Below are 9,368 nucleotides of genomic sequence, written 5' to 3'. Positions count from 1 at the left end.
AATGCGGTGGTCGCCATGGCGACGTCACCCCCACGCCACTCCGACTACACAGTCCCAAGTTCATGGCGGTGTCAGACGGAGAGCAGCTTCCTCACTGACTGCACAGTCCTCATCTTTCGGAGTATCTTCTGAGGTCCCTGTTCTCTTCTTCAGCACGCTCCCCATGCATTTGTATTCATCACCAGCCACAGCGCAAGTCTCTGGAAGTATTCTGAGGTCAGTATCCTTGCATGTAAACAAGCAAGGAAGCCGAGCCTCAGAGGAGAACAGCGCCCTGCAGGTCAGCAGCCAGGCTTTATACTCGCTTGAACTTGGTCGGAATGCCTTTAATCTGCTCGCAATCAGCCATCCTCTCCTCCCAGGAACCTACGGGGAAGACATTCTCTTAGGCTAAACATTAGCCCCGCAATGCTTTAGGGTCAAACACATGACTTCCCCCTCGTATCTAAGCCAGCGGACAGGGCCTTCTCCAGTTCCCAGTTTGTAGTCTGAGGCTGCCATTGACAGCGGTGACACAGGGACCCTGCGGCCTGCAAAAAAAAAAAAAAAAAAGAGACATTGAGTCAGACCCTGTTCCATTTTTCCCACGACTACTGGAGTTATATAAAGATTAACTTAAGTGCGTGGGCAGAGCTCGTCATACTGCCAGTATAGGGAGCCAGCAGCAGTCTTGTGGGGCAGCAGGGAGAACTGGGTGACCCCCCCCCACACACACACACACACACACACACACCTCCTTAGCAAGGCAAAATATTGTTGTGCTGACAATTTTGCATATACATATTTATTCTATTATAAGATCCTGACCTCACACAATAATCAGAGGTTTCTTTCAGCAGTTCATCTCTGTGTGGGTTTTTGCATACAGAGAACTGCTGAGTTAAATGACTTAAGATTTTTGTATTCATTGTTGCTCCCAAATTCACACCAATGGTTGTTTGTCAGCATCACAATGTTAGAGATACCCAAGATACTCCCACACTGGATTGCTGCTTCCTTAGTTTCCTCAGCAACGTTTCAACCTGTGCTGGTCTTCGTCAAGCAGCATCATAATGTTGCTACTATATCAATACACATGACTCTGGGTTAAAGTGGTAATCCACAAGAAGAGATCAAACAGTGTCCAGTACCGCGTCATTTTCCTTGGATTTTCTGTTGATGCAGTTTGAGTTTCTGTAGGTGGCGCTCTTTTCTCTGTCTGTTCAGCCATGGTGGCTATCACTGCTCATGCTAACCACCCACTTCTTCTTCTGTTTATTCCAAACAAATCGCTCTTCCTGCTGCCATAAATGTGACTTTGACTTTTGGTGTTCTTTAATAAAACACCTCACCTAAAAAACACACCAGAAAACCAGCCACACAAATGTGAAACACATCACTTCTTGTGCACCAGAGGATTTTTCCCAGGACAGACCTACCAGACACCAGGTGTTTAGAACAGCAAATGTAAAAGCTTTCATAATCTGGATATAAATTGAATCACTATTGTGTATCAATCGGCGATAGAGATTAGCAAAACAGACATTTATTTCTATAAAAGTGTCAACTGAACTGGTCCCCGAAGTGAAGAATCAACTGATTCACGGACAGGCTGCGTACTGAGAAAGTAGCCATGCAGAGAGCAAACAGGAGGCCGTTTTTTTGTTGCAGCTTTTAGGGGACAAACTAACTCGCCAAAGTGTCAGTAACCAAAGATTCTGAGTGTATGAGGTAATCCTGTGGCGAGCATATTTTCACTCCATTTCCTGGCAGTGGCGGGACCCGTGTGCTCCGGAGGGAAGGTGTTCTTTTGTGCGGTGTAACAGAGCTCACCTCACAGCAGGTCCCCTGGGGCTCCGCTACCTCTGCACACACACACACACACACACACACACACACACACACACACAGCTCCCTGAGTCACAGGGTGGAACCCTCACACACATAAAGGGCGCTTTGTGCCCCAACTCATGGAGCTGTCAACCAACACCGGAGTGCTCCTCTCACTGAACACCACTGTTCAGGATTCAGGAGAGCTCAGTCAGCGGGCAGACTGTGCTTTTATGCACTCCTACGCAAACTGTATCTACATCTGCGACTATCTGTATACCCACGGCATGTCAATACTGCTGTATCTACTGTAATTTAAATATAATGAGACTGAAGGGGCGAATGGGCTTTGCATACATTAAGGTGCATTTTCTGTCGGTGTTACATTCTCAGCCACTGTAAAAGCCCCCTTCATGCATTCAGTATCATGCTTCTATCCCACAATAATACTGCACACAATTCTTTTTTTGAACGTTATACAGTCAAATCTAATTAGTATCCACAATTCTCTTGTGTCTCCAGTTACAAGACCATTCCTTGTACGCTCCAACGCCTGAAAAGAGAGCATAACGTGATTTTTTAAACAATTCCTCTTGGGGATAGAGCCAAAGTGCAGCAGTAATTTAGCAAGCATGCAATAAAAAGTGGGACTTCTACTGTGCAGCACGACAGCTACATCCGTACTTGCCTCTGGAAGAGTGCCAGAGTAATTACAGTTTGAAACCCACCCACTCACCTTGAGCGTCTCAAGAGAGATTACAGCAGTACCTGCTGCAGCATTTTCCTGTATTTTCGATCTCTAAAACCAATTCCACATGTGGAGGCATTATTAGTGACATGGCAAGCTATTATTACAGTGTGTTATTTGAATAAGAATATAGTCTCTGGCTCAGTAGCCAAACCTGCCTCAGGCACAAGCCTTGCTTTCATCTTGACTCTTTTGACTTGCAACCATGTGAGCTCTGGCAGTCCGCCCCTGTCTTCCAGGGCTTCTGACTGCCTTGGAGAATCACTGGCTTTTGTTACTCACTTCACAGGCAATTTTGAAATTTTATATAGTTCTTCTACTTAAAAGTGAGAGTAGAAAACAGCAACGTCATGTCCAAAGTTGTAGGCCCTGCAGGGCAGCGGTGTGATCCTGAAGTCTGGTTGGGGGAAGTGAATAAGAGATGCACTTCCTTCCCTGTTTTCTGATCAGGGGCTCTGCATCGCTCCACGGTCCACTAAACTAAAGGGTGATTGCAGTTTTGCTATTTTGGCCCCTAGACAGTGTAAAGTCAGCAGAATGTATTTCCATTTTTAAAAATCGATTGAAGACCCATTTTTACACTGTGGCCTTTTAGTGGAACTGATGCGTTTTACCTGCTTTTTTGGAAATGTGCCTGGTCTTTTTTTTTGTCTGTTTGGATTGTTTCTTGTTCTGTTATCTTATTCTTTTAACCTTGTGAAAAACCTTGTGTTTTGTGTGTAAGACTTGAACTAATACCTACTGTTGAAGTGTAGGTGTGAGTGTGAATGTGGATAACTGCCACAAGTTGTCACTGTAAATCCTGTGTTGTGCCCACTGATGTTGTGGTGGTTAAAAGACCCCAGTCTGTAGACTCGATTGGACCAGGATCACATCCCAACTGAATCTATTCTCTCTCCTGTTTCCCTTACTATCTCAATGAAGATAAAAAAAAAAGTTGTAAAAGATGATGTGCTCTTAATCAACTTGCCTGGTTATATGACGGTTAAAAAGTATCCAATGGAGCTGCAGACTAGTGTCTATGCAACAAAGTCATGGAGGCTCTTGGAAGGTTTTGCTTATTGGGGGTTATTACGTGTTTTAGGGGGGATTCACACTTAAGAGATTAGGAGGAGCATTACTGTAATCATCCTACTTTATGCTCCAATTAGCCCAAATGTGGCACAATAGAACACAGCAGGGGTGCCGTCTACTCATTCACCCAGACAGCCCGCCAGTTTTTTTCAGGTTATAAAACCTACACAGCAGTTTAAAGCTGATTGACCAATGAAACGTGGACAGGAACAGACCGGGAACCCACTCTACGACTGTCTGAATTAAAAATGTATTTATTAGTAAAACCAACGCGTCTCGGCTCGTGGCCCCGTCAAAATATTTGTTCTCAGCACTGCAAGCGTTGCTGGAATCTATTCTTTTCCAGTGTTACCTGCCCATTCTGTGCACCTTGTCAGTGGGAAAAGTTGTGCCAGGATACCTTTTCATCCTCTGAATTAAAAATTTAAACAGTTGCACAAAATCTAAGGGGGATTTCTCAAGAAATATTCTCTCAGTTCTGAACATTTTTTCTTCTCTAACTCAGCAGTTTTGACGGCATGAGTGCAACTCTTCACTCTATACTGCCTGTCTATGTGAAATGTTTATGAAGACAGCTGAGGAGTGCTGTTCCAAAGTGTTGAGAAAAGTGATACTTCTACTAATGATTGATGATGCAAAATTCATGCAAATGATAGTGTTTTTTAATGGATAGTAACAAAATTAATTCCTTGGTTGACAAAAGGATGATACTTTTACATCCTCTATATTCCAAATTTAATGATGAACTTCAGGTTATTATGGTTCTTCATGTTTTTTTTTTTAGAGTTTTGGAACTTCAAAACCTTAACAAATGCCATGGACACTAACCCAGCTCCAGATTATCATGCCTGGGTGGTATTTCCAGTAATGTTTATGTACTGGAACAGTTTGCCGTCAGGGTCAGCACCAGGGGAATTGCCTTGTCAGTGATTGTTTTTTCCGGTTGGTGCCGAGCCTGGCAGCCGCAGTACACTGGCACTCTGCATCTCTGTCCATTTTTTTGGGTTAAAATTCATGCTTTCTATCTTGTCAATGTGTCTCTGCACCTTTGCTCCTGCATATTTATTGCACTTTGTGAATAAAAGGGTTTCTGACTGTGATGTTTCCAGGCCGGGGATTATCTGGCCATCGGTGCGGAGTGCTGGGCTGTCTCCCTGGGGGATCGTCCATCACATGACATGCAAGAAGGGTTGCGTGCATGGATGTAATTATACACCAGCATTTTACTAGCTCTGATCTGCGGACGATATCAGCCCAGAGCAAATGTCTTACATTTTAGGCATTTAAAGTAGCAGTTGAGCGCCTTACCCTCCTGGAAGGGGGATCCCTCTCTCTGAGGCCCTTCCCAAGGTTTCTTCCATTTTTATCTCCCTAATGAGGTTTTTGTGGGAGTTTTTCCTTGTTCTCATTGAGGGTCGAAGATTACGGGGTGTCGTTTGTGAAGCCCTTTGTGACTGTAACTGTGATTAAGGGTTATACAAACTTGACTTGACTAAAATAAACTTCAGTTCATAAATCACCACCATTACAAGCAACCAATATTAAATAGTGCAAGTATCAATGCCATAATGCCCTGACAATATTGCTGTGGCCCTAGAATGATCATGTAAGGGAGAAATGCTAGGAAAAGAAATAAAGTAAGAGCTATGGAGAGAGATAGGAAAGATTTTTAAAGACGGCAATTAGAGTGAGTAGAGGAGGGGGGATATGATTTAGAGGGGAGAAGGTGACATGAGGTACTTTTTCAAAAGATGAATTTTCAACCTACGATAGAAGATGGATCCTTCATTCCTGCCTGGAGGGCCAATAGAAAATCAGTGCAGTGCAACATGGGATCTCCATCTGAAGCTGAAGAAGAAAATCTCAAGTCTGCACAGAGAGACCGGCCTGGCCATGGGAAAAAACCAAAGTCATGCAAATAAATACCAATGAATGTGTCCAATGAATTTCTTGTTAAAAATGTATTCAATCCATGTTGCCATAGCTGTTGTATAATTGTGAGAAGTGTCTATGCACAGCCATAGTAATTTTACTAAACCCTGCATTCTGTCCTCAAAGGTCGTTTTAGGACTGGAAATATGTGACCGGCTGAAAAATTAAATACATTTCACCATATGTATTATTCAGGGCATACATCACACAGCATCTTGATATAATAAAATCATGTCTCCAATAATTGGCTATCACTAGTAAACACCTGAAAATTTTGATTGTTGAAGCAAATAAAATGTCTGGGCAACTATGAGGAGTTGTACATTAACATACTGTATGTAGTCTTCAATTTTTGCATACATAGATTCTGGAGAATTTGTATTTGTAAACTGATCACTTGATGTCCAGTACTTAATATTTCAAAACTAAAACAGATTATATCATATGTTATTTATGCTAGGCAAATTATTTAGTTAGCCAATAACTAACAAGTTCTAATTGCTTGGCAGCAACCATTTTGTAAGAGTGGGTGTCATTTGTTTGGTACTGATTTTCGAAACAACAACTCTTCATTGGCAAAACATGATGAATCAACTACAAACAACGAAAAGAAAAAAGAAAAACAAGACAAGAGAACTTGGTTGAAGTTAGCTACAAAACCACTTTATTGAAAAAGCAGATTATATCATCTACAGTTAAATGATACGTCCCGATTTTTAATACATTAAATAACTTTAGACTTTTTTCATGTTTAGATAAATAGATCTAGTTTCCTTTTTTTTATGAACCATCTAGGTAATCAAAACACTTAGCGATACAAAAAGGCGTGACAGGTGTCGAGATGTGCTTATCGGAACTACCGGTAGGAGAAGAGGCCTTCTCTTTCCAAGTGATTTCTGACAGAAAATGAAATAAAAAACTAGCCTCTTTATGTACAGGGAAACTAGCTGTGTGCTATGCAATAGAAATTGAAGTAGTACTTTTAAGATGTGAATTAAGACGTCTTTAAAAGGGATACACTCTGGTCAAGGTTAAGCTTTTCCTCTGATTTAAAAACAAATATTTGGGGTTGATATGGGGGCTGTATTGTGCAGACGAGCTCAGAAAATGCTTTTGCCTCAGTCTTTAAGTATAACACACATTCCTTGACTGGATCCCTTGTACAGCGGTGAGATTAAACACATCCAACGACAAGGGGAACGTCATTCCTTTTCCTTTTGCAAATATACAACCAAGAGCAGAACAAAACAGTTTGTCAAACATACACTAATCATTATTACATTCGAATGAATCTCATTACATCAGGTTACATCAGAAAGCACTTTATGCCTGCGTCGACCCCTGTCTTTAATCTCCATTTCAGCCTCTTTAATAACAGATTCAGTAGTATTTAGTGAGACCTGTGTGTATTACAGTGTGAACGCGACCGAGGCCAAACAGTGTTTGCAAATAATGCGGTGCTTGTTTTATTGTGACTGGAGTACCAGACGGGCGGGGTTTACCACAGAGGACAAAACACTGGCTGCTGGAACATTTAGACAATCAGAGGAAAGCATCTGAGCGTCAAGTGAGTATTTTCATTTTCTATGAATGGCAACTTAGCTGACACTCTGAATTGTGCTGATGTGGTGAAATCCACCAATGTGGTGCTCCATGGAAGTTAAAACCAACACTAAGAATTATACAAAGACTATTTGAGCAAGGTCTGCGATGAACGGGCACTGTAATCAAACCATTCATAGGATTGGAAACAGAGAGAGAGCAGGGGTCGTTATGTGGTGGTGGATGCTGCGCTGCCCTGCAAACACAGTGAGGTGCATGTGCCATGGCCCTGCCACACACACACACACACACACACACACACACACACACACTAGACATTTACACACATTGGCTCGTATTCAGAGTTGAGATAAGTGCACATAATGGGGATTTATCCGCAAAATTGTGCGTGTCTACATTCAGACTTGAGCCTTGCCCATGCACCAAAGCTCTCCCAAAGCGCCTCTTGAGCCTTTTACAGGCCTAATGAATGAACAATGCAATGATGCAAGTCCAAGTCCTACCTATTAAAAAGCTGTCATATAATTGGAAACACGGTTCAGCTTTTAGGCGCATGTGATCTACACTGTGTTTCTCGTTGGGCCAATAGAATTTTCAATTTCTCAAAATTGAAGGCAAGTGCTTCTCTTAAAGGGAATGTGACTGGCCTGCTGAGAGCGCCAATCCGCAGAAAACTTACTAGTGTCAGAAACCTGGCAACCCAGTGGGCAGGTGTGAGAGAGGAGTCATTTAAATATCCTCCCCTGCACCGCCTCGACTCAGAGTCAGAATACGAGGACCTGATCTTTCTGTCTTGGCTGAAGGACGAAGGCGCCAACTCTGAATCAGAGCCATTATGTATACACATGCATACACATCACTCACACAGCTGCTGACTCACTTAAACACACACATACAAGCACCTGCCTGTACACACACACACACACACACACACACACAATCTCTCTCTCTCTCTCTCTCACACACACACACACACACACATTTTACATGCACACAGACAATCATTTAGGCATTTCACACTATCACACAGTCACTCACACAATCACTGACTCATTTTAACAATATAAAGAGCACACGTACGCATACACACAAACACACATTTAGACATTTACACGTACATACACAGTCACTCCCACAGACACACACACACACACACAACCAGACAACGAGACAACCAGCAAGGGAAACAGAGGGGACTCCCTAGAGACACGGGTGGGACCAGCAACTCCGGGTTTTCAGGGACCTCCTCCCAAAACACAAGAGCGAACTACATGGCGGACCAGAGCGAGACACACACATACATGCCTGTTCCGTCTTAAAGGGATAGTTCAGTTTTTGGGGGATTTAGCTATTTTTCCTACTTACCCAGAGTCGGACAAACTTTTTTTTTATGTCTGTATGTAGGAGCTGCTACTTGATCCCCTTGACTTCCAGCAATTGAGCTAAGCTAACTGTTCCCATTCCTTAACACTGCACAGACGCAAAAAAAAAAAAGGCATCCACAAGTTCGTCTGACTCTGGGTAAGTAGGAGAAATAGCCAAATTCCCCAAAAACCGAACTATCCCTTTAAGGCATGAGGACAAGTTGAGGTTCTTCATAGAAATGCACTGTGCTGTCAGTGCTCATATGACAAAACCAGTGTCTGGAAACATACCAAGAAACAGTGTCCCAAACAGACCTAGGGCGAATAGTGTTTGCAAATAATCCTTAAGCGTTTGTTTTCTTCCACTTTGAGTACCAGATGGGTGGGGTTAGCCACATAGGACCATTCGGACAGTGTCAGGTAAGCTGTGACTCACCGAAAAAATCAACCTATTTACCTGAGACGTTTGAATTTACCTTTCTTCCAAGGACAGTAGCTATTGGCTGCTTAAAAAGTCGCTAGCTTGCTTTTGAGAAATAAAGTCATCAGACGGGGCTGACAAGTTGCTAAATCTAGCGACAAAGTTGGCAACAGTGGTCGGCACTCATTGTATGGGCCTTATGTGGCAAACCCCACCTATCTGGTACTTGAGGTGGGTTCAAACAAACGCTTAGAATTATATGCAAATGCTATTTGCGCCAGGTCCGGTCCCAAAACGCCTGTGGATCTCTGACCCACTGACAGACAGAGGCCTGGAGAGGCCCCGTGTCCTTGAGGAGAAATGATACAACAGACCCATGAGCTTCAGAGGCTTCAGACTGTTACAGCGTGTTTCGCCTCTGATTCTATTAAGAACGCAGCAACAAAAACATCAACAA

This window comes from Centroberyx gerrardi, chromosome 1 (assembly GCF_048128805.1).
Source record: "Centroberyx gerrardi isolate f3 chromosome 1, fCenGer3.hap1.cur.20231027, whole genome shotgun sequence".
Lineage (NCBI taxonomy): Eukaryota > Metazoa > Chordata > Actinopteri > Beryciformes > Berycidae > Centroberyx > Centroberyx gerrardi.
The sequence above is the reverse complement of the archived record's forward strand: the minus strand, read 5'-3'. Positions refer to the sequence as shown.